We start from the raw sequence: 24,606 nt of genomic DNA, 5'->3' as shown, positions 1-24,606 counted from the left end.
AAAACAGCTTGTGCTGTTAATGTTCTGGGCCTCACTCAAAATTAGGACATTTTGTAATTCAGTGGTTAAAGGCATTTGCTTGCAAAGTCTACTGGACTAGGTTCAGTTTTCCAGCTATCCACATAAAGCCTGATGCAAAAAGTGGCACAAACAACTTTGCAGGTAAGCTGAGCCATCTCTTCAGCCCCTATATTCCTTTTCATTTTAAGAATTGCTGTTGGGAAAAGAACAAGACTAGTGGGTTGCGTTTGGAGGCCATGGAGCGGGCTGAGGGCTCGAGAACTTGCTAAGGCCATCAGACCTATTGATGGGGAGTCAGTCTATCAGATTTGCTCTGGGCAGATGGTACTCTGTCTAAGCACTGCCATGAAGGAGTTGGTACAAAATAGTGTGGATGCCAGTGCCACTAGTATTGATCTGAGGCTCAAAGACTATGGTGTGGATCTAATTGAAGTTTCAGACAATGGATGTGGGATAGAAGAAGGAAACTTCAAAGGCCTGGCTCTGAAACATCACACCTCTAAGATTCAAGAGTTTGTGGACATCACTCAGGTTGAAACTTTTGGCTTTCGAGGGGAAGCTCTGAGCTCACTTTGTGCACTGAGGTGATATATTATACTCATCAACTTGACAGTTTCTCCAAAGCCTTCTGAAAATTGAAAAGTATGATTGGAACCATTGCTTGCTTTGCTATTGCAACAGCTCAGCTTTTGTCTGTATTATCTTCCTGCCAGTCTAAGGAGGAGTGCTTCTGGAATGTGAGACATGAATGACTGACATGAAATAAATGTGATGTAACTATTTCTACCTGCCACACATTTGCAAAAGTTGGGACTAGACTGGTGTTTGATCACAATGGGAAAATCATCCAGAAGATCTCCTATCCATGACCCCACAGGACGACAGTCAGCGTGCAGCACTTATTCTATACCCTGCCTGTGCGCCACAAGGAGTTTCAAAGAAACATTAAAAAGGAGTATGCCAAAATGGTTCAAGTCTTACAGGCATACTGTATCATTTCAACAGGCATCCGTGTAAATTGTACCAATCAGCTTGCACAAGGAAAACGACAACCTGTTGTGTGCACAAGTGGAAACTCCAGCATAAAGGAAAATATTGGCTGTGTGTTTGGACAGAAGCAGTTGCAAAGCCTCATTCCTTTTGTCCAGATGGCCCCTAGGGGCTCTGTTTGTGAAGAGTATGGCTTGAGCTGCTCGGAGTCACTGCATGACTTATTTCACATTTCAGGCTTCATTTCACGCTGCACACAAAGCGTTGGAAGGAGCTCCACAGACAGACAATTTTTCTTCATCAATCAGCGGCCTTTTGACCCAGCAAAGGTGTCTAGGCTTGTAAATGAGGTCTATCACATGTATAATCGGCATCAGTATCCCTTTGTTGTTCTTAACATTTCTGTTGATTCGGAAATTAATGTGACTCCAGATAAAAGGCAAATTTTAGTACAAGAGGAAAAGCTGTTGTTGGCAGTTTTAAAGACCTCTTTGATAGGCATGCTTGACAGTGATGCAAACAAACTTAATGTCAGCCAGCAGCTACTGTTGGATATTGAAGGTAATTTAATAAAGATGCACATGCCAGATGTGGAAACGCCTCTGCTAGAAAAGCAGGATAATCCACCTTTGGTGAAGATTCCAGCAGAAGAAAAAAGGATAGCGTCGATTTCTAGGCTGAGAGAGGCCTTTTCTCTTCGTCACACCACGGAGACCAAGTCTTTGGGCCAAGAGACGCCTAAGCTGAGACAGAATTCTCCAAGACAGAAGAGGAATGTACCATCCTCTTGTGCCTCAGGTCCCATCTCTGGTGGAGGCCTGAAGGGCCCTCAGGATGAACTAGTAGTGAGTCCTATGGAAGGCCCTGGTGACTGTGTGGATACAGTGAAAATGGAGAGAGACTCGGTTGAGCAGCTCTTCAGCTGGCGCTGAGGAAGGGTTCAGCACCTCGGAAGTAGGCAGTTGCCTCAGCAGCGACTGTGCACTTAGCTCCCTAGAAGACAGAGCTTCCCAAGAAAACGTGGACTGTGGTGAGACGTTACCTGAAACAGATGCACAATGGCACTTAAACCAAGGTGACAGCCAGTACAAATGTAGAGTGTTGTTTCTATCAACCAATCTCTCATCCTCAAACACCAAGCGTTTTAAAAAGGAAGAAATACCTCCGAGTCCTGACATTCCTCAAAAGTTGGGTAATACTAAGAACACGTCTGTGGCTCAAGTTGATGTGGCTGTGAAAATCAGTAAAAAAATAGTGCCCCTTGACTTTTCAATGAGTTCTTTAGCTTAACGAATAAAGAGGTTACATCACCAAAAGCAGCAAAGAGAAAATAAACAATTACAGGAAATTTCGGGCTAAGATCTGCCCTGGAGAAAATCAAGCAGCAGAGGATGAACTGAGAAAGGAGATAAGTAAAGCGATGTTTGCTGAAATGGAGATCCTTGGTCAATTTAACCTGGGCTTTACCATAACCAAGCTGAAGGAGGACCTCTTTCTCGTGGACTAGCACGCCGCCGACTAGAAGTACAACTTTGAGATGCTCCAGCAGCACACTGTGCTGCAGGCGCAGAGGCTCATCACACCTCAGGCGCTCAACTTAACTGCTGTTAATGAAGCCATCCTGATAGAAAATCTGAAGATATTCAGAAAGACTGGCTTTGATTTTGTCATTGATGAAGACACTCCAGTAACCAAAAGGGCTAAATTGATTTCTTTGCCAAGTAGTAAAAACTGGACCTTTGAGCCCCAAGATATAGATGAGCTGATCTTTATACTAAGTGACAGCCCTGGAGTTATGTGCCGGCCTTCCAGAGTCAGGCAGATGTTTGCCTCCCACGCCTGTCGGAAGTCTGTGATGAACCGCTCTTAACACAAGTGAGATGAAGAAACTGGTCACCCACATGGGTGAGATGGAACACCCCTGGAACTGTCCTCACGGAAGGCCAACCATGAGGCACATTGCCAATCTGGACGTCATTTCTCAGAGCTGACGCTGGTTGCTTCCTAGAAGAATGATAGCTTTTATTGCAGATGTTGTAGTTTTGAAAAACAAGATTTCAAAACCTAAAAAAAAAAAAAAAAAAAAAAAAGAATAAGGCTAGCAGAAGTATTTTAGAGTTTGGGTTTCTTAGAAGTGGGAACAATGTAGGGTGAATTATTATGATGGCTAATGTTAACTTTGTAAAAGACCGAGATGGCATAAAAATCTGAGAGAATGAAGTTGGGGTTAAGGCTGTAGTTATGGAGAGTAGGGAGGAGAGGATAAGGAGAAATGTGGAAAATAGTTTGTGAAAGGGAGGGAAAGTAAATAAGTTATGGATGTGAAGAGTAGTAGAGTGATTTTAGTAATGGAGAAAAATAAAGAACAATCCTAAAATTCAACTGATTATTATACAAATACAAACAAAATTCACATGGAATATTTTTGTACAACAGGGGATTCAATGAACATGCAAACTACAAAACCAAAGGCCTACTAAGAGACACCTTGCAAAGTACAGCTTGATGGACAATTCTGGCCACAGTTGAAAGACCTGAATTCAGTAAGAACTGTGGAGCTTTGCTTAGACTGAGCTAGCAGTTTGTCTGAGAAGTTTGCTGTTATGCCTGAGAAATTGTGCAGGGTTGCTTTGCATAGAAATGAACTGGTGTGAGCAGAGGGATATGGCACAGAAAGAAATATCTTTGGGTGAACTGTTGCCAGCTGACCTGTACTGGGGCAACAGGAAGAATGTAGACTCTTTTGAAGGGGCCTAAGTGCTCAAGGAGTCCCGTTATTCAAAGTCTGCTTTATTCCCCCCTGGATTAACAAATTGGCACCCTACCTGGTATTGTGCTGTATAAGACATGCAGGAAAGAAAGGGTCATTGAATTTGCAACATGGTCTTGTGTTTTGTAATTGGCCATGGGCAATGTGAAGCAGGTTTGCTGGGTGCCGGCATGAGGATGAACCGTGGATTGCAGTGGAGACCCAGTGGAGATGCCAGAACATGAGATGGCTGCTAAGGAAAGCTGCCTACCCCGATGAAGTTTTTCAGGACTGTGAGTAGTCTAACTGGAGGGGCAGAATTGGCATGCCAGAGACTTTTTGCTGGTTAGAATTATCTGATTTGGAGATTTGTCACTGGCTACAGTTGTTGGCCTTGGAGCTACAGAGTTTGATATTTGCCCTGGTTGTTTTTTTTTTTTTGTTTTGTTTTTTTACTTTTTTGGTTTTTCTTTTTGTTAAGGTATAATTATGAATTTTTATTTATTTACTTTTTATTTTTTTTAATATTTAGTTTTTTATTAACATTTTCCATGATTATAAAAAATATCCCATTATAATTCCCTTCCTCCCCCCGGACACTTTCTCCTTTGAAATTCCATTCTCCATCATATTACCTCCCATCTCAATCATTGTACTTACATATATACAATATCAACCTATTAAGTACCCTAATCCCTTCCTTTCTCTTCCCTTTATGTCTCCTTTTTAATTTACTGGCCTCTGCTACTAAGTATTTTCATTCTCATGCAGAAGCCCAATCATCTGTAGCTAGGATCCACATATGAGAGAGAACATGTGGAGCTTGGCTTTTTGGGCCTGGGTTACCTCACTTAGTATAATACTTTCCAGGTCCATCCATTTTTCTGCAAATTTCATAACTTCATTTTTCTTTACCGCTGAGTAGAACTCCATTGTATGAATGTGCCACATCTTCATTATCCACTCATCAGTTGAGGGACATCTAGGCTGGCTCCATTTCCCAGCTATTATAAATTGAGCAGCAATAAACATGGTTGAACACGTACTTCTAAGGAAATGAGATGAGTCCTACAGATATATGCCTAGGAGTGCTATAGCTGGTTCATATGGTAGACCAATCTTTAGCTGTTTTAGGAACCTCCACACTGTTTTCCACAATGGCTGGACCAGATTGCATTCCCACCAGCAGTGTAGAAGGGTTCCTCTTTTCCCACATCCCCATCAACATTTATGATCATTTGTTTTCATGATGGTGGCCAATCTGACAGGAGTGAGATGGAATCTCAATGTAGTTTTAATCTGCATTTCCCTGATGACTAGTGACATACAACATTTTATTAGATGCTTATATGCCATTCGTATTTCTTCCTTTGAGAATGCTCTATTTAGCTCCATAGCCCCTTTTTTGATTGGTTTGTTTGATTCCTTATAATTTAGCTTTTTGAGTTCTTTGTATATCCTAGATATTAATCCTCTATCAGATATATAGCTGGCAAAGATTTTTTCCCATTCTGTAGGTTGCCTCTTTGCTTTTTTCACTGTGTCCTTTGCGGTGCAAAATCTTTGTAATTTCATGAGATCCCAGTGATTAATCTGTGGTTTTATTGCCTGAGCAATTGGGGTTGTATTCAGAAAGTCTTTGCCAGGACCAATATGTTGAAGGGTTTCCCCTACTTTTTCCTCTAGCAGTTTCAGAGTTTCAGGTCTGATGTTAAAGTCTTTAATCCATTTGGACTTAATTCTTGTGCATGGCGAGAGAGAAGAATCTATTTTCATCCTTCTGCAGATATATATCCAGTTTTCCCAAAACCATTTGCTGAAGAGGCTGTCTTTTTTCCAATGATTATTTTTGGCATTTTTATCGAAGATCAGGTGGCTACAGCGACTTGGGCTTACATCTGGGTGCTCTATTCTGTTCCACTGATCTACATGTCTGTTTTTGTGCCAGTACCACACTGTTTTTGTTACTATGGCTCTGCAGTATAGGTTAAAATCAGGTATGGTGATACCACCAGCCTTATTGTTGTTTCTCATTATTATTTCAGATATTTGAGGTTTTTTTTGTGATTCCAAATGAATTTTTGGATTGTTTTTTCTATTACCATGAAGAATGCCTTTGGAATTTTGATAGGGATTGCATTAAATGTGTAGATTGCTTTAGGTAAGATTGCCATTTTAACAATATTGATTCTTTCAGTCCAGGAACAAGGGATGTTTCTCCACTTCTAGTGTCCTCTGCAATTTCTCTCTTGAGTGTTTTACAGTTCTCATTGTAGAGATTCTTTACTTCTTTTCATTAGTTTATTCCAAGGTAATTTCTTTTTTTATTGATGCAATTGTGAATGGGAGTGATTCTCTGATTTCATCCTCTGTGTGTTTGTGGTTAGCATATATGAAGGCTAATGATTTCTGTGTATTTATTTTGTATCCTGCTACATGGCTGTCAGTTTTGATCAGCTCTTCTAACAGTTTGCTAGTAGAGTCTTTAGGGTCCTTTATGTATAGAATCATGTCATCTGCAAATAATGATAACTTGATCTCTTCCTTTCCAATTTGTATCCCTTTTATGTGTGTGTCTTGCCTTATTGCTATGGCTAGACTTCCAAAACTATATTAAATAAAAGTGGGGACAGTGGACACCCTTGTTTTGTTCCTGATTTTAGTGGAAAAGCTTCCAGTTTTTCCCCATTTAGTAATATGTTGGCTGTAGGCTTGTCATAAATAGCCTTTATAATATTGAGATATGTTCCTTCTATTCCCAGTCTCTGTAGGACTTTTATCATGAATGGATGTTGGATTTTGTCAAATGCTTTCTCTGCATCTAATGAGATGATCATGTGATTTTTGTCCTTCAACCAATATATAATGTATTACATTTATAGATTTGCATATGTTGAATCATCCCTGCAACTCTGAGATAAAGCCTACCTGGTCAGGGTGAATGATCTTTTTGTTATACTTTTGTATTCTGTTTGCCAATATTTTGTTGAGAATTTTTGCATCTATGTTCATGAGGGAGATTGGTCTGTAATTTTCTTTTTTTGTTCTATCTTTGCCTGGTTTTGGTATCAGGGTGATGCTGGCCTCATAGAAGGAGTTTGATAGAATTCCTTCTTTTTCTATTTCCTGGAAAAGCTTAAGAAACAATGGTGTTAGCTCTTCCTTAAAGGTCTGGTAAAATTCAGCACTGAATCCATCTGGGCCTGGGCTTTTTTTAGTTGGGAGATTATTGATAACTGTTCGGATCTCCATGTTTGTTATAGGTCTATTTAAGTGATGAATCTCATTTTGATTTAATTTAGGTAGGTCATATAAATCAAGGAAAGCATCCATTTCTTTCAGATTTTCATATGTTGTGGATTATATGCCTTTATAGTATGTCCCTATGATTTTTTGAATTTCTCTGGAATCTGTTGTGATGTTACCTTGTTCATCTCTGATTTTATTAATTTGTGTCTCTTCTCTCTTTCTTTTGGTCAGATTTGCTAACAGTTTATCAATCTTGTTTATCCTTTCAAAGAAACAACTCTTTGTTTCATTAATTCTTTGGATTGTTCTTTTTGTTTCTATTTCATGAATTTCTGCCCTAATCTTTATTATTTCTTCCCATCTACTGCTTTTTGGTTTGCCTTGTTCTTCTTTTTCCAAGGATTTAAGGCGAAGCATTAGGTCGTTTACTTGTGACCTTTCTAATTTCTTAATATAGGCACTTAAGGCTATAAATTTACCTCTTAGAACTGCCTTCATTGTGTTTCAGAGATTTTGGTATGTTGTGTTCTCATTAACATTTGACTCTATAAATGTTTTGATTTCCTTCTTGATTTCTTCATTGACCCATTCATCATTTAGTAGTGTATTGTTTAGTTTCCATGATTTTGTGTATGCTCTATAGCCATTCTTGCTACTGATTTGTAGTTTAATTCCATTGTGGTCAGATAGAATGCAAGGAATTATTTCAATTTTCCTGAATTTGTTAAGATTTGCTTTGTGTCCTAATATATGGTCTATTTTAGAGAATGTTCCATGTGCTGCTGAAAACAATGTATATTCTGCAGCCTTTGGATGAAATGTCCTGTATATATCTGTTATGTCCATTCCTTCTATGACCTCATTTAGTCTAGACGCCTCTCTGTTTATTTTTTCCCAGGATGACCTGTCAATTGATGATAGTGGTGTGTTAAAGTCACCCACCACCACTGTGGTTGGTGTTATCTGTGACCTTAGTTCTAATAGTGTTTGTTTGATGAATTTGGGAGCCCCTATGTTAGGTGCATATATGTTTAGGATTGTAATGTCCTCTTGTTGGAGTGTGCCCTTAATCAATATAAAGTTACCTTCCTTATCTTTCTTGACTAACATTGGACTGAAGTCTACCTTGTCAGCTATTAGGATAGCAACCCCTGCTTGTTTTCTAGGCCCATTTGCCTGAAACACCATTTTCCAACCTTTCACCCTAAGATAATGTCTATCCTTTGTAGAAAGGTGAGTTTCTTGGAGACAACAAATTGTAGGATCCTGCTTTTTAACTCAGTCTGCAAACCTATGTCTTTTTGTTGGGGCATTGAGGCCATTGATATTAAGAGATATTATTGAAAGGTGTGGATTTATGTTTGCCATTTTTTTTTGTGCTTCCAGTTCTACCTGTGCTCCCTTGTGTTAACTAGTATTTGAGTATTGCTTATTTTTTTTATTTCATTAACTGTGTTCTTCATTGCTAGTGATTCTGACTGGTTTTTCTTTATTATTTCTATTTCCTCATTTATGTCTTGTATTCCCTTCTTTATTTCATTAAATTGGTGTCCTATGTCTTCTTTGATTCCTTTGATTTCCTGTTTGATTTCTTCTTTGATTCTTTTGATTTGTTTTTTGACCTCTTTGAACACATTTACAATCATTCTTTTGAAATTTTTCTCAGGCATTTCCTCTTACTCATTCTCACTGGAGGACATTTCTGATGCATTAATACTTTTAGGTGGATTTATATCGTCTTGCTTTTTAGTGTTTCTTGTGTTATAATGTATATATTTTTGCATCTTGGATTAAGTTAAAGCTTGGATTTTCTAGCTAGCTGGGTATTCTTAGCTGTATCAATTGATTTGATGTTATATATTTTCAGGGTAGGAGCTTAAGTTGTTAGGTGTGGCTCTTAAGATTCTCAGAGTATGTACAAAGGTGTTCCTAGGGGTTGAGTTTGCCTGGTATGGGAGTATTCAAGCAGGCTGAGTGGAATAAAATATAGGCAGTTTCTAAAATTTAACCAAACAGTGTACACATTCAATCAAAAACAGCCCCAAGTATGTATGCACGAGTAATTATAACGACCAGATCCTCTGTCAACAAAGAAGTTAAGATTTCTGGTCTGTTGAGGGATGCAAGTCACACCTTGTGACCAAGTGAGACCCTTCCCTGGTACAATCCCAGTTACCTTGGATGAGTTTGGTGTCAGTCAAGCTGCTGCCTGGGTCTTCAGGCTGCTGTTCTGATTTCTGGAGCTGGGCACTGGCTTTTCCTGTGGGGCAAACCGAGCCTGGTAAGTGTGGCCCTGCAGATCAGCACCCCTGCTGCTGGAACTGCTGCTGCTAAAGCTGTCTCTGCTGTGTCTGTAGCCACTGCTGCTGAAGCTGCTGTTGCTGGGCCCACCACTGCTGCTGCCTCTGCTGCTGCTACTGCTGCTGTAGCTGCCACTGCTAGAGCCACCACTGCTGCTGAAGCTGCTGCTGCTGGGTCCACTGGCGCTGCTGCCACTGAAGCCGCTGCGGCGGGATCTGCCAATGCTGCCGCTCCTGGGTCTGCTGCTACTGGATCTGCTACTGATGGGGCCGCTGTTACTGGTGCCGGAGCTGCTGATGTTGCGAACTCTGCTCCTGCTTGGGTCCTGCTGTCCACTCAAGTTGGTGTGGCCAGTCCCGGGATGCTGCTCTGTTAGCTGGAGCTGGGCTCAGGCGGTGGGGTAGGGGAGGGAGCCACAGCTGCTCTGGTTCTCTCGCTGTTCCGTGTGTTCTTCTACCTTGTGGTCTGCTCCTCCGTTGCTCACTGCCGCTCTCCCTTCATGTTTTCTAAGTTGTGGAGAGCGCCGGTGTGAGTGGAAGCTCCCCGCACCTGGATTTTTCTGCAGCTCGAGCCGAGCCTGGTGGCTTTCTGGTGTGCCACCGCCGCGGTTCTGTTTTTTTTTTTTAGTTTTTAAATTTTTTTAATTTTTACTTATTTATTTGAGAGCAAGAGACACAGAGAGAAGGAGGCAGAGGCAGAGAGAGAATGGGCACGTCAGGGCTTCCAGCCATTGCAAACGAGCTCCTGACATGTGTGCCACCTTGTGCATCTGGCTAACATGGGTCCTGGAGAATTGAGCCTCGAACCAGGGTCCTTAGGCTTTGCAGGCAAGCACTTAACCACTTAGCCATCTCTCCAGCCCTGACCTGGTTGTTTTAAATCTTGTATGGGTCTAATATTTCTTTGCTATGCCCAATGCCATCTTTTGCAGCATGGTATTTATTCTGTGCCATTATGGGGTTTTTGAGGTTATTTTATTTGGTATTATGACTTAGATATAATACCTTGGACTATGGGGATGCATAAACATAATTGGGACTGACAAAAACTATGGGGACTTTTATTTTTATTTTTTATTTTATTTTTTTGGTTTTTCGAGGTAGGCTCTTACTCCAGCCCAGGCTGACCTGGAATTCACTATGGAGTCTCAGGGTGGCCTCGAACTCACTGCAATCTTCCTACCTCTGCCTCCCAAGTGCTGGGATTAAAGGCATGAGCCACCACGCCCGGCTATGGGGACTTTTAAAGTTGGACTGAATGCACTGTATTTTACATTATGTATGGATATCAGTTCGTGGGTGCCAGGGAAGGAATGTGGTGGTTTGATTCAGGTGTCCCCATAAACAGGTGTTCTGAATGCTAGATTCCCAGCTGATAGAGATTTGGGAATTAATGCCTCCTGGAGGCAGTGTATTGTTGGGGGCGGGCTTATGAGTGTTATAGCCAGTTTCCCCTTGTCAGTGTTTGGCACACTCTCCTGTTGCTATTGTCCACCTTATGTTGGCCAGGGAGGTGATGTTCACTCTCTGATCATGCCATAATTGCGTGAGGCAAGTGTCGACCCCAGAGCTCTGGTTTCCCGAATAAAGCCTCATGCTTTTGCAGCAAGTTTGGTCTCCCGTGTGTCTTTGGGTGCATGCTATCTCGAGACTTGAGTGAAGGTCTCCCTCTGGGGGTCTTTCACATGCACATTTTGTGTATCTAGCTTTAGTGGATACTGAGGAATTGACACTGGGCCATCATGCTTTGCAATCAAGAACTTTTAACCAATGAGCCACTACTCCAGCCCTTACGTTTCTTTCTTTTTTTTTTTTATGTCATTAGTTTATTTACAAGCATATCTTGTAGGAGATTAAGAGTCTAATCCATTTCTTAGGTTGTACCTCTTAAACATTCTTCATCTCTGTTAAATGGATGAATTAAAACATCCTTATGTCTTAAGCGATCGGTGTCATATGATAAAGAAAGGTGCTGCAAACCCAGATCCAAAGAAAACAGCCATCATGGCCAGTAACTGCCACTTGTTTTCCATTGAAAAAGGCAAGGTCTTGTCCTGGCCCTCCTCATAGTGGCCTCAGCAGACCATGGACGTCATGAACCTCTGGATGCTCTGGCCTGAAGTGACATCACTGCACTCAGTGAAGGATACTGAAGACATGGCTGCTGGACACCAGTCTCCCCCTTAAGTTTCTTTTTTAAAAACTAGTTCATTGGGGTTGGAGAGATTGCTTAGTGGTTAATACATTTGCCTGTGAAGCTTAAGGACCCAGGTTTGATTCCCCAATACCCATGTAAGCCAGATGCACAAGGTGGCACATGTGTATAGAGTTTGTTTGCAGTGGCTGAAGGCCCTGGCATGCCCGTTCTCTCTCTCCCCCATGAAATAAATAAATAATAAATAAAATAAAATTTAAAAATACTTTAGTTATTTATTTGCAAGCAGAGAGAGAAAGAGAGGGAAGAGAGAGAAAGAGAGGGAAGAGAGAGACAGAAAGAGAGAGAGAGAAATAAAGAAATAGACACAGAGAATGGGTGCACCAGGGCGTCAAGCTGCTGTATATAAACTCCAGATGCAGGCACCACTTTGTGCATCTTGGTTTACATGAGTACAAGGGAATTGAACATGGGTCATTTGGCTTAGCAGGCAAGTGCCATTGAGCCATTTCTCCAGCCCAGTCCTTAAGTTTATTTAAAATTTATTTATTCATTTATTTGGGATGAGAGAGAGAAAGAAAGAGATAGAGATAGAGAATAAGAGTATACCAGGGCATTTTGCCTATGAACTCCAGATGCATTTACCACTTTGTGCATCTTGCTATACATGGGTTTTCAGTAATTGAACCCAAGCTGACAGGCTTTGCAAACAAGCACCTTTAACTGCTGAGCCATTTCCCCAGTTCTTAGATTGATTGTGTCAGGTATTTGCTCTAGCTGCAAAAAGTAACTAATATAGAAAAGCCCAAGATTAAACAAATCCGCTGCTGGATTATGCCCTACTTTTGAAGAAGAACTAATAACAGTGTTCCACACAATATTACATAAAATAGAATGGGAAGGAGTGTTGTTAGATTCACACTCTTAAACCAGTATTTTCATGATGTCTAAACAAAATAAGGACACAATAAAACATAAAAATATATCCATTTTCAGCTGGGCGTGGTGGTACATACCTTTAATCCCAGCACCTGGGAGGCAGAGATAGGAGGATTGCTGTGAGTTCAAGGACACCCTGAGACTAATAGTGAATTCTAGATCAGCCTGGACCAGAGTGAGACCCTACCTCGAAAAACAAACAGTGCTCGCTCCCGCAGCACCTATACTAAAATTGGAATGATACAGAGATTAGCATGGCCCCTGCGCAAGGATGACACACAAATTTGTGAAGTGTTCCATATTTTTCAGCAATAAAACCACAAACCTGTTAAAAAAGAAAAACAAACAAACAAACAAAAAAACCAAAAAATACTTTCTGAAGCTTTACCCTTTCCTCAATTCTCATGGGCAGGAGCTCTTCATAATCTCTCCTTTTTCCTTTTCTTTCTTTTTTTTTAAATTAATTAATTATTTATTTATTTGAGAGCGACAGACACACAGGGAGAAAGACAGATAGAGGGAGAGAGAGAGAATGGGCGCGCCAGGGCTTCCAGCCACTGTAAACAAACTCCAGACGCGTGCGCCCCCTTGTGCATCTGGCTAACTTGGGACCTGGGGAACTGAGCCTCGAACCGGGGTCCTTAGGCTTCACAGGCAAGCGTTTAACCGCTAAGCCATCTTCAGCCCTTCTTTTTCCTTTTCTTAATCTAATAAAGTCACTCTAAACTTTACCCTCTGGTCTGTGGATTTCAACTCTTTAAATTTATAAGAAAAGAATCAGGGGGCTGGAGAGATGGCTTGTGGTTAAGGTACTTGGCTGCAAAGCCTAAAGACTCATGTTTGACTCTCCAGATCCCACATAAGCCAGATGCACAAGGTGACACAAGCACACAAGTTTGCACATGTGCACAAGGTGGCACACTGGTCTGGAGTTTAATTACTGTGTCTGGAGTCCCTGGCATACCAATTTTCTTTCTCTCTTGCTCACTCTTGCTCTCTCACATTGTCTCCTCTCCCTTCCCTAAGACCTCCAAGCAGCTTAAAAGATTATTGGGAGTGACAGAATTCTGCCGGGTGTGGTGGCACACAACTTTAAACCTAGCACTTGAGTAGTTGGAGGCACCAGCATCAAGAGTTTGAGGCCAGTCTGTCTCTGGGCAATAAAAACAGAAGCTCTCTTGATGCCTGAGGCTACCAAGTTAACTTTGAGGACATTTCTCACGAAGTCCTAAAACAAATATGTTAAGACTACTCTGCTTGAGTTGCTTTTTAACATTTTCTTATTTATTTATTTGAGAGAGGGGCAGATGATAGATAGGTAGGTAGGTAGGTAGGTAGGTAGATAGATAGATAGATAGATAAATAGATAGATAGAAAGAAAATGGGTGCACCACACCTTCCAGCCACTACAAATGAACTCTAGATGCATGTGCCACCTTGTGTACCTGGCTTATGTGGGTACTGGGCAATCAAACTCATGTCCTTAGGCTTCACAGGCAAGCACCTTAACTGCTAAGCCATCTCTCCAGCCCCGAGTTGCTTTTTTTTTTTTAAATTTTAACTGATTTTTAGACAGAGAAAGAGAGAGAGAGAAAGAGGGAGAGAAACCACTGTAATAGAACTACAAATGCTTGCACCACCTAGTGGGCATATGTAACCTTGCACTTGCCTCACCTTGTGCATCTGGCTTATGTGGGATCTGGAGAGTCAAACATGGGTCCTTAGGCTTCCCAGGCAAGCACCATAACTGCTAAGACATCTCTCCAGCCCTCCAAATTTTTTTTTAAATGCATTTTTTGAGAGAGAAAAAGAGAGAGAGAGACAGATAGAATGGGCATGCCAGGGCCTCCAGCCACTTCAAACAAACTCCAGATGCATATACCACCTTGTGCATGTGGCTTTATGTGGGTTCTAGAGAATCAAACCTGGGTTATTTTACTTTTCAGGCAAGCACCTTAACCACTAAACTATCTTTCTAGCTCACAAGTTGCTTTTTAACAAGACAATAGCCAGGTATTTTCACCTTGTTGATAAAAATTGTTTTCAGGAGCCAGGCATGGTGGCACATGCCTTTAAGCCCAGCACTTGGGAGGCAGAGGTAGGAGGATCACCATGAATTTGAGGCCACCCAGAGACTACATAGTGAATTCCATGTCAGCCTGTACTAGAGTGAGACCCTATCTTGAAACATCAAAAAAAAAAAAAAATTGTTTTCAGGGCCCTAACCATATTTTGCCAATACTTACAGCTGTTAGATATTTAAAGAAATAAGATATGCCTGTTTTTTATGTTATAGATATGGCTTACAGTGTTCTCAGGCAACTTGACCTGAATGTTAGACAGAATGACTTTGAATCTTTGAATTTTGTACCATTCTTTAACTAGACCTGTTTTGCTCAAGAGTATGGTGATCAGATTTGCTCTGTATCCAAACTCTTCTTCAAGACTGATGTAACTTTTCTGATGAGTGCTAACCACATGTAGGAGTTAAAGCCAAGTAGAGACAGTGGAGCTAAAAGGACAATTGTTTCCTGCTCCCAAGTCAAAAAGGCCACAGAAAATGACAAGATCCTTCTAGAGGTTCGTACAACTCCAGTAAGTCACATTTCTCCTTCTCCTCCTCTTTCTTATCCTCTACCTCCTTCTTCCTCTTCTCCCTTTTTCTTTTTTTAAAAAAAATTTTGTTTGTTTATTTATTTGAGAGCAACAGACAGAGAGAGAAAGACGTGGGTGGGGGGGGGAGAGAGAGAGAGAGAGAGAGAGAGAGAAGAATGGGCGTGCCAGGGTTTCCAGCCACTGCAAATGAACTCCAGATGCGTGCACCCCCTTGTGCATCTGGCTAACGTGGGTCCTGGGGAGTCGAGCCTCCCACCAGGGTCCTTAGGCTTCAGAGGCAAGCACTCAACTGCCAAGCCATCTCTCCAGCCCTCTTCTCCTTTCTTCTTGATTCTTGGAGGTCAGGTCTTGCTCTAGCTCAGGGTGATCTGGAATTCACTATGTAGTCTCAGGGTGGCCTCAAACTCATCAGGATCCTCTTACTTCTTCCCAAGTGCTGGTATTAAAGGCATGTGCTGCCATGTCCAACTCATGTATCTTCTTCATCAGGAAAAATATAGACATTGGACTCCAACCAGTGTACAGTCTGCAAAAGGAGAATCAGAACAGAAGGGAAGATCCCAAATGCTTCCAAGGCAAGCCACATGGTTGACATATCCCTGGCTCATTCTAGGAGCTGGCACAAATACTGATCCACAGAGCTCCTCCCAGATCCCTAAAAATCTCTCATAAAGAGTTACAATTGACTATATCTCTATCTCTATCTCTATCTCTATCTCTATCTCTATCTCTATCTCTATCTCTATCTCTATCTATCTATCTATCTATCTATCTATCTATCTATCTATCTATCATCTATCTATCTCTATCTCTCTATCTATCATCTATCTATTTCTAAGGACCCATGTTTGACTCTCCAGGTCCCATGTAAGCCAGAAGCACAAGGTGACACAAGTGTGCAAGGTTGCACATGCACACAAGGTGGTGCATGCGTCTGGAGTTTGATTGCACGAGCTGGAAGCTCCAGCATGCCAATTCTCTCTATCTCTATAGAGATAGATAGATGATAGATGGATGGATGGATGGATGGATGGATGGATGGATAGAGAGAGATAGATAGATAGATAGATAGATAGATAGATGATAGATAGATAGATAGATAGATAGATAGATAGATAGATAGATAGATAGATAGACGATAGAGAGAGAGTTAAATTTTGGCTACCTACTTGGTGTTAAGCAACTGCAGATGAGTGCAAAGGGTGTCACAGGCAAGTACACAGAGAGTCACATAAGAAAATAGACATGCAGCCAGGAATGGTGGCATACACCTTTGATTCCAGCACTCAGGAGGCAGAGGCAGGAGGAGTGCTATGATTTTGAGGCCACTATGAGACTACATAGTGAATTCCAGGTCAGCCTGGGCTAGATCAAGACCCTACCTTGAAAAATAAAAATCAAAACAAGGGCTGGAGAGATAGCTTAGCGGTTAAGTGCTTGCCTGTCAGGCCTAAGGACCCCGGTTCGAGGCTCAATTTCCCGGGACCCATGTTAGCCAGATGCACAAGGGGCGCACGCATCTGGAGTTCCTTTGCAGTGGCTAGAGGCCCTGGTATGCCCATTCTCTATCTATCTATCTGCCTCTTTCTCTCTCTGTCTGTCACTCTCAAATAAATAAATAAATAAATAAATAAATAAATAAATAAATAAATAAATAAAATCAAAACAAAAAAGCCAGGCATGGTGGCACATGCCTTTCATCCCAGCACTCAGGAGGCAGAAGTAGGAGGATCACTGTGAGTTCGAGGCAAGCCTGAAACTACAGAGTGAATTCCAGGTCAGCCTGGGCTAGAGTGAGACTGTACCTCAAAAAAACCAAAATCCACACTTTTTCTTTTTTCTTTTTGGTTTTTCAAGGTAGGGTCTCACGCTGGCCCAGGCTGACCTGTAATTCACTATGTAGTCTCAGGCTCGCCTCGAACTCACAGTGGTCCTCTTACCTCTGCCTCCTGAGGGCTGGGATTAAAGGTGTGCACCACCATGCCCACTCCAACCCACAACTTTTTATTGACAATTTTCTTTTATTCTTTTGTTTTTCTTTTTTCTTTTTTTGAGGTAGGGTTTCATTCTAGCCCAGGCTAACCTGGAATTCACTATGTAGTCTCAGACTGGCCTGAAACTCATGGTGATCCTCATACCTCTGCCTTTCAAGTGCTGGGATCAAAGGCATACACCACCACACCTGCCTTTATTGACAATTTTCATGTATGTACATAATGTATTTTGATCACAAGCTCCTCACATTATAGTCTATTGTGTCATTTCCTTTGTGGCCCTGGACTGAATCCCTTCTTCTTTCCAATTAGTCTCTGTTCTTTTTTTTTTTTTTTTTTTTTTGATTTTGGGTTTTTGTTTTTTTGATTTTGGAACTCACTATGTAGTCTCAGGCTGGCCTCAAACCCACACGATACTTCTACCTTGGCCTCCTGAGTGCTGGGATTAAAGGTGAGCACAATGACATCTGGCTCTCACTTTTATTTTGAGGTCTTGTTTTGCCCTCTTCTGTAGGTTTCTGGGTCCTCTGGGGCCTGACTATGGTAACCGTGAAAGTGTTTCCAGGCAACCATGGAGATCAAGGTTGTGTGTGCATGAGGAGAGAAAGAATCAATCTCAGGAGACAATTTTGGGAGCTCAGTTTATTGTCAGGGAAATGAGTTTATAAGCAGTTGAGGGTCCTAAGGGGATTGGATGTACAAGGTTGCTTGCTGATGCCTAATTAGCATATGGGGACATACATTCCAGCATGTAAGCAATGATAGGGGGATGGGCTGTGCAAAAGTGCTGGCTGATACCATATAAGGAGTTTCCTAGGCAACTGGCCAAAGGCCACAGGGTTATGGGCAAAGCCTAAGTCTTATCTGAATGTCCAGGTATATCCCGTGCTTGGAGAGAGAGTGACCTTACTTCCTGTTCATCTTGGGGTCTGAGATTTTTTTCTGGCAGTCCAGGCTCACTGTGCCCCCTCCAAGAATGGGGGGGAGGATCCTGGCTTACTGCAATCCCTGAGAATGAGGGGAGGAGCTCTCCTGCCAGTCTGATCCCCAAGATATAACTGGTGGTTCAGGCTGTTGTGACCTCTCCATAGCCTGGGGCCTTTGTGTCAGACAGCTTAGGTTTGCTTTAACCCAGGGCCTTGCCTGTGTCCCCCTTTGTTTTTATAATGGGGAGGTGTCATCATATTGTATGAAATCCTTATAGTCTGTCATAGGCACAGATAGGGCTAGTTGGTGCAGAAGAACCTGATTAGTAGCAACCTTAGCAATATTAGTTATTTATTGTCTGAGAAATTTGATGAGGCAGGGGGCTACAAGTAATAGCATTCCTATATCAAGGAGGGGGCTAAAGAGGGGGAGAAGCCAAGTGATTAAACGGTTAGAAAACCAGGTGATGGGGTCCTTAGGCTTGTAGTGGTCAAGAAGTTCCTTGTGGAGGGTTTTTTTTGTTTTGTTTTGAGAATTTTATTATCTTGTTCAACAACATTTGATTCATTAACAAAAAAAAACAATATTCTTCTCCCAAGACCACACATGTCCCCTCCATATTCAGCAGTAATGAGGTGTAAGGCTCTACAATTTTGAAGTACCACACCCGCAAAAGAGTTCAGTTGTCTCTGAAGAGATTTGAGGCTGTCAGTAGCGGATATCATGGCCTGGTCAAGCTTGTCTCTGAAGTCTTCTGCGAGGTGGTTGGTCTGGCCACACCAGAGGTACCAAGGGACAGTGTCAGGCCAAGGCCTACCAGCAGAGGGATGAAAAATCTCTCTCAGTTGGCACAGGTGGAGCTGATAGGTGGCTTCCTCTTCCTCATAGAGAAACACCTGTGGAAAAGCCAAGACTGGGGAATGATAAGTGGGAGAGGAAATATTCATGTATGGGGTGGTTAGCTCTTCATACCACAGGAGAGCTGGTGTCTTTACCCAGGTGGTCCTGGTTAGGGAAATATGTATTTTTGGTCTCAGAACTTACCTATGGGCTGGAGAGATGGCTTAGTGGTTAAGTGCTTGCCTGTGAAGCCTAAGGACCCCAGTTTGAGGCTCGATTCCCCAGGACCCACGTTAGCCAGATGCACAAGGGGGGGCACATGCGTCTGGAGTTCATTAGCAGTGACTCTCCTATTTCAGACTATACACCAATTTTTTTTTGGTGTTGTTTGGGTCTTCATATCCTCCCTGCTCAGGAAGACAGGTGACTTACCAGGGGGCCAGTGTAGAAGTGTCTCATCATCTCCAGTGGCCTCATGACCTGGGAGCACAAGCCAAAATATTGGCCCTTTTTGCTCTGATGATATCAATTGGCTTTGGCTTCTACATAGGTGATTAACATACTTAGAAAGGAAGTTATACCAGCCTGGATGTATGTACATATAGAACACATTTTATTACTGAAATAGATTTAGTTAAAGAATGGCACAAGGGCTTCTAAAATTATTTTGTCCAGCCTTTTAAAATGTTGTTGTATTGTGGCAGCATAAGCCATATCTGAGGCATAGAAAGTAGGCACATCTTACACTTTAATTATCTAATAGCTATAAATACTGGCAGAACCTGTTACCAGTCTTGATACCAATTAATTTACAAACAAACTAATTAACTTAACCTAGAAATTATCAGAAAAGGACAAGTAAGACAGTATACAGTCTTAGCACCTGTGTTTGAAAACATCTTTGATTAGTTTAGATACCTGTGTGGGTACCAATTACCCAAACAATATTAAAAACAGAATCATAGAGCTTCAAATTATTTTCCTCAGATGAGGACCATTGTTTGAGCATGAGGCTGTATCCTAAAGTAGGGAATATGTCTTAAGAGTTAATTTTGTTATAAACACTGGACTTAAGATGCAAGAAATGAAACTGGGTGTGATGGTAGACACCTTTTATCCCAGCATTCAGGAGGCAGAGGTAGGAGAATCGCCATGAGTTTGAAGCCACCTTGAGGACTACATAGTTAATTCCAGGTCAGCCTAGACCAGAATGAGACCCTACCTCTAAACAAACAAACAAAAAGATGTCAGACGTGAGACAGTTACTTTACATATGAGAACAGAATCTGGTCTTAGTTGAGCCAATACAGCCAGCTAAATTGTAATACAACCTTTGACAAGTGTGTTTTGAATGAAAAGACACCATTTTAGCTTAATCTTGATAGTTATTGATTGTATGTACCATAGAATTTTTTATTAACATAAAACAATTTTATGTTTTACCCATGACTTAAATTCGATAAAGCTTAAATAAGCTATTCCAACATATTTTAGCCTGAAAATTAGTTTTCTGTACCTTAAGAGTTTGTAAACAGTTGAAAAATCTCTAACTTTAGGCATGGTGTTTAGGGTTAGCTGGAAAATTCTTTCCACACATGCACATCTTTATCCATATATTTTAACATTTTGATCTAAGCACCACTCAAAAAGCATTTTTAATGAGCATTCAATGTCCAACATTGAAAACTTCCTTCCCAGTTCCTTCAATCAACTCATCTCACCCTGTAATTAACCATCTTTTTTTTCTCAATTTTTATTAACATTTTCCATGATTATAAAAAATATCCCATGGCAAGACCCTCCCTCCCCCCACATTCCCCTTTGAAATTCCATTCTCCATCATACCCCCTCTCCATCTCAATCATTCTACTTACATGTATACAATACCAACCTGTTAAGTACCCTCCTCCCTTCCTTTCTCTTCCCTTTATATCTCCATTTAAACTTACTGGCCTCTGCTACTGAGTTTTTTCCTTCTCACACAGAAGCCCAATCATCTGTAGGAAGGATCCACATATGAGGGAGAACACGCAGCGCTTGGATTTCTGGGCCTGGGTTACCTCACTTAGTATAATTCTTTCCAGATCCATCCATTTTTCTGCAAATTTAATAACTTCGTTTTTCTTTACCGCTTGAGTAGAACTCCATTGTATAAATGTGCCATATCTTCATTATGAACTCATCAGTTGAGGGACATCTAGGCTTGTTCCATTTCCCAGCTATTATAATTGAGCAGCAATAAACATGGTTGAGCATGTACTTCTAAGAAAATGAGATGAGTCCTACAGATATATGCCTAGAAGTGCTATAGCTGAGTTATATGGAAGATCAATCTTTAGCTGTTTTAGGAACCTCCACACTGATTTCCACAATGGCTGGAGCAGATTGCATTCCCACCAGCAGTGTAGAAGGGTTCCTGTTTTTCCACATCCCCGCCAACATTTATGATCATTTATTTTCATGATGGTGGCCAATCTGACAGGAGTGAAATGGAATCTCAATGTAGTTTTAATCTGCATTTCCCTGATGACTAGTGACGTAGAACATCTTTTTAGATGCTTACATGCCATTCGTATTTCTTCCTTTGAGAACTCTCTATTTAGCTCCATAGCCCATTTTTTGATTGGCTTGTTTGATTTCTTATTATTTAACTTTTTGAGTTCTTTGTATATCCTTTGATTAATCCTCTATCAGATATATAGCTGGCGAAGATTTTTTCCCATTCTGTAGGTTGCCTCTTTGCTTTTTTTCACTGTGTCCTTTGCAGTGCAAAATCTTTGTAATTTCATGAGGTCCCAGTGATTAATCTGTGGTTTTATTGCCTGAGCAATTGGGGTTGTATTCAGAAAGTCTTTGCCAAGACCAATATGTTGAAGGGTTTCCCCTACTTTTTCCTCTAGCAGTTTCAGAGTTTCAGGTCTGATGTTAAGGTCTTTAATCCATTTGGATTTAATTCTTGTGCAGGGAGAGAGAGAAGAATCTATTTTCATCCTTTTATAGATACATATCCAGTTTTCCCAACACCATTTGTTGAGGAGGCTGTCTTTTCTCCAATGAGTATTTTTGGCATTTTTATCGAATATCAGGTGGCTATAGCTACTTGGGCTTACATCTGGGTCCTCTATTCTGTGCCATTAATCTATATGTCTGCTTTTGTGCCAGTACCATGCTACTACATGTTACTATGGCTCTGTAGTATAGGTTAAAATCAGGTATGGTGATACCACCAGCCTTATTTTTGTTGCTCAGTATTATTTTAGGTATTTGAGGTTTTTTGTGATACCAAATAAATTTTTGGATTGTTTTTTCTATTTACATGAAGAATGCCTTTGGAATTTTGATGGGGATTGCATTAAATGTGTAGATTGCTTTTGGTAAGATTGCAATTTTCACAATATTGATTCTTCCAATCCAGGAACAAGGGATGTTTTTCCACTTCCTAGTGTCTTCAGCAATTTCTCCCTTGAGTGTTTTAAAGTTTTCATTGTAGAGATTCTATACTTCCTTGGTTAGGTTTATTCCAAGGTAATTTACTTTCTATGATGCAATTGTGAATGGGACAGTGGACACCCTTGTCTTGTTCCTGATTTTAGTGGAAAAGCTTCCAGTTTTTCCCCCATTTAGTAATATGTTGGCTGTAGGTTTGTCATAAATAGCTTTTATTATATTGAGATATGTTCCTTCTATTCCCAGTCTCTGTAGGAGTTTTATTCAGAAGGGATGTGGGTTTTTGTCAAACACTTTCTCTGCACCTAATGAGATGATCATGTGATTTTTGTCCCTTAATCTATTTATATAATATATTACATTTATCAATTTGCATATATTGAACCATCCATGCATCTCTGGGATAAAGCCTACTAGGTCAGAGTGATTTTTTGAATTTCTCTGGAATCTGTTGTGATGTTACCTTGTTCATCTCTGATTTTATTAATTTGTGTCTCTTCTCTCTTTCTTTTGGTCAGATTTGCTAAGGTTTTATCAATCTTGTTTATCCTTTCAAAGAACCAACTCTTTGTTTCATCAATTCTTTGGATTTTTTTTTTTTTTTTTGGAGGTAGGGTCTCACTTTGGTCCAGGCTGACCTGGAATTAACTCTGTCATCTCAGGGTGGCCTTGAACTCATGGCAATCCTCCTACCTTTGCCTCCCGAGTGCTGGGATTAAAGGTGTGCACCACCACGCCCGGCTCTGGATTATTTTTTTGTTTCTATTTCATTAATTTCTGTCCCAATCTTTATTATTTCTTCCCATCTACTGATTTTGGTTTGCCTTGTTCTTCTTTTTCCAAGGCTTTAAGGTGAAGCATTAGATTGTTTACTTGCGACCTGTCTAATTTCTTCATATAGGCACTTAAAGCTACAAATTTACCTCTTAGAACTGCCTTCATTGTGTCCCAGAGATTTTTGGTATATTGTATTTCATTATTATTTGACTCTATGATTTTTTTGATTTCCTTCTTGATTTATTCATTAACCCATTCCTCATTTAGTAGTGTATTGTTTAGTTTCCATGATTTTGTGTATGCTCTATAGCCTTTCTTGCTACTGATTTGTAGTTTAATTCCATTGTGGTCAGATAGAATGCAAGGAATTATTTCAATTTTCCTGTTTTTGTTAAGATTTGCTTTGTGTCCTAATAAATGGTCTATTTTAGAGAATGTTCCATGTGCTGCTGAAAAGAATGTATGCTCTGCAGCACTTGGATGAAATGTCCTGTATATATCTGTTAGGTCCATTCCTTCTATGACCTCATTTAGTCCAGATACCTCTCTGTTTATTTTTTTCGGGATGACCTGTGAATTGATGAGAGTGGGCTGTTAGGTGTTATTTGTGTCCTTAGTTCTAATAGTGTCTGTTTGATGGATTTGGGAGCCCCCATGTTAGGTGCATATATGTTTAGGATTGTAATGTCCTCCTGTTGGAGTGTCCCCTTAATCAATATAAAGTGACCTTCCTTATCTTTTTTGACTAACGTTGGACTGAATTCTACCTTGTCAGATATTAGGATAGCACCCCTGCTTGTTTTCTAGGCACATTTTCTTGAAACACCATTGTCCAACCTTTCACCCTAAGATAATGTCCATCTTTTGTAGAAAGGTGAGTCTCTTGGAGACAACAAATTGTAGGATCCTGCTTTTTAACCCAGTCTGCAAACCTATGTCTTTTCGTTGGTTCTTGAGGCCATTGATATTAAGAGATATTATTGAAAGGTGTGTATTTATGTTTGCCTTTTTTTTTTTTTTTTTTTTTGGTGGTTCCAGTTCTACCTTTGGTCTCTTGCGTTAACTAGTATTTGAGTATTGCTTGTTTTTTTTTCCAGATTCCTTATTTGAGTGCTTTTTCTTGTCTTTGGCATGGAGGATTCTTTCAAGTATTTTCTGTAGAGCTGGTTTTGTCTTCAAATACTCCTTTAGCCTGCTTTTGTCATGGAATGTTCTTATTTCTCTGACTATTTGAATGGATAGCTTTGCAGGATAAAGTACCTTGGTTGACAGTTGTTATCTTTCAGAATTTGGAATACACCACTACAAGCCCTTCTGGCTTTTAAAGTTTGTGTTGAGTAATCTGCTGTAATCCCAATGGGCTTGCCTTTGTAGGTTACTTGATTTTTCTTTCTAACTGCTTTCAATATTTTTTCTTTGGATTGTGTCTTTGGGAGTTTGATTATAATATGGCGAGGAGAGGTTCTTCCAGGCTTTGTATGGCTGGGGTTCTAAAGGCTTCCTGTATCTGCATTAGCACCTCTTTCCCAATTGGGGGTAATTTTTTTTATTTTTTTTTTTTTTTTTTTTTTTTTTTTTTTTTGCCTTTGGAGTGAAATTCTT

The 24,606-nt window shown here is 40.6% G+C and overlaps 1 non-coding gene and 2 pseudogenes across 1 annotated transcript; 2 read left to right on the top strand and 1 right to left on the bottom strand.

Annotated features, from left to right (window-relative positions):
• Positions 1 to 257: 257 nt before the first annotated feature.
• LOC101618221 lies at positions 258 to 3,002 on the top strand (annotated as a pseudogene).
• An 8,238-nt stretch (positions 3,003 to 11,240) lies between these two features.
• On the bottom strand, positions 11,241 to 11,468 carry LOC101594262 (annotated as a pseudogene).
• Positions 11,469 to 12,605: 1,137 nt separating this feature from the next.
• On the top strand, positions 12,606 to 12,709 carry LOC123462451. The gene has a single exon (XR_006638273.1). It is a non-coding gene; the product is annotated as a U6 spliceosomal RNA (small nuclear RNA).
• Positions 12,710 to 24,606: the final 11,897 nt, after the last annotated feature.

The sequence above is a fragment of the Jaculus jaculus genome, chromosome 7, assembly GCF_020740685.1.
Source record: "Jaculus jaculus isolate mJacJac1 chromosome 7, mJacJac1.mat.Y.cur, whole genome shotgun sequence".
Lineage (NCBI taxonomy): Eukaryota > Metazoa > Chordata > Mammalia > Rodentia > Dipodidae > Jaculus > Jaculus jaculus.
This window is presented reverse-complemented; position numbering and strand designations above follow the sequence as displayed.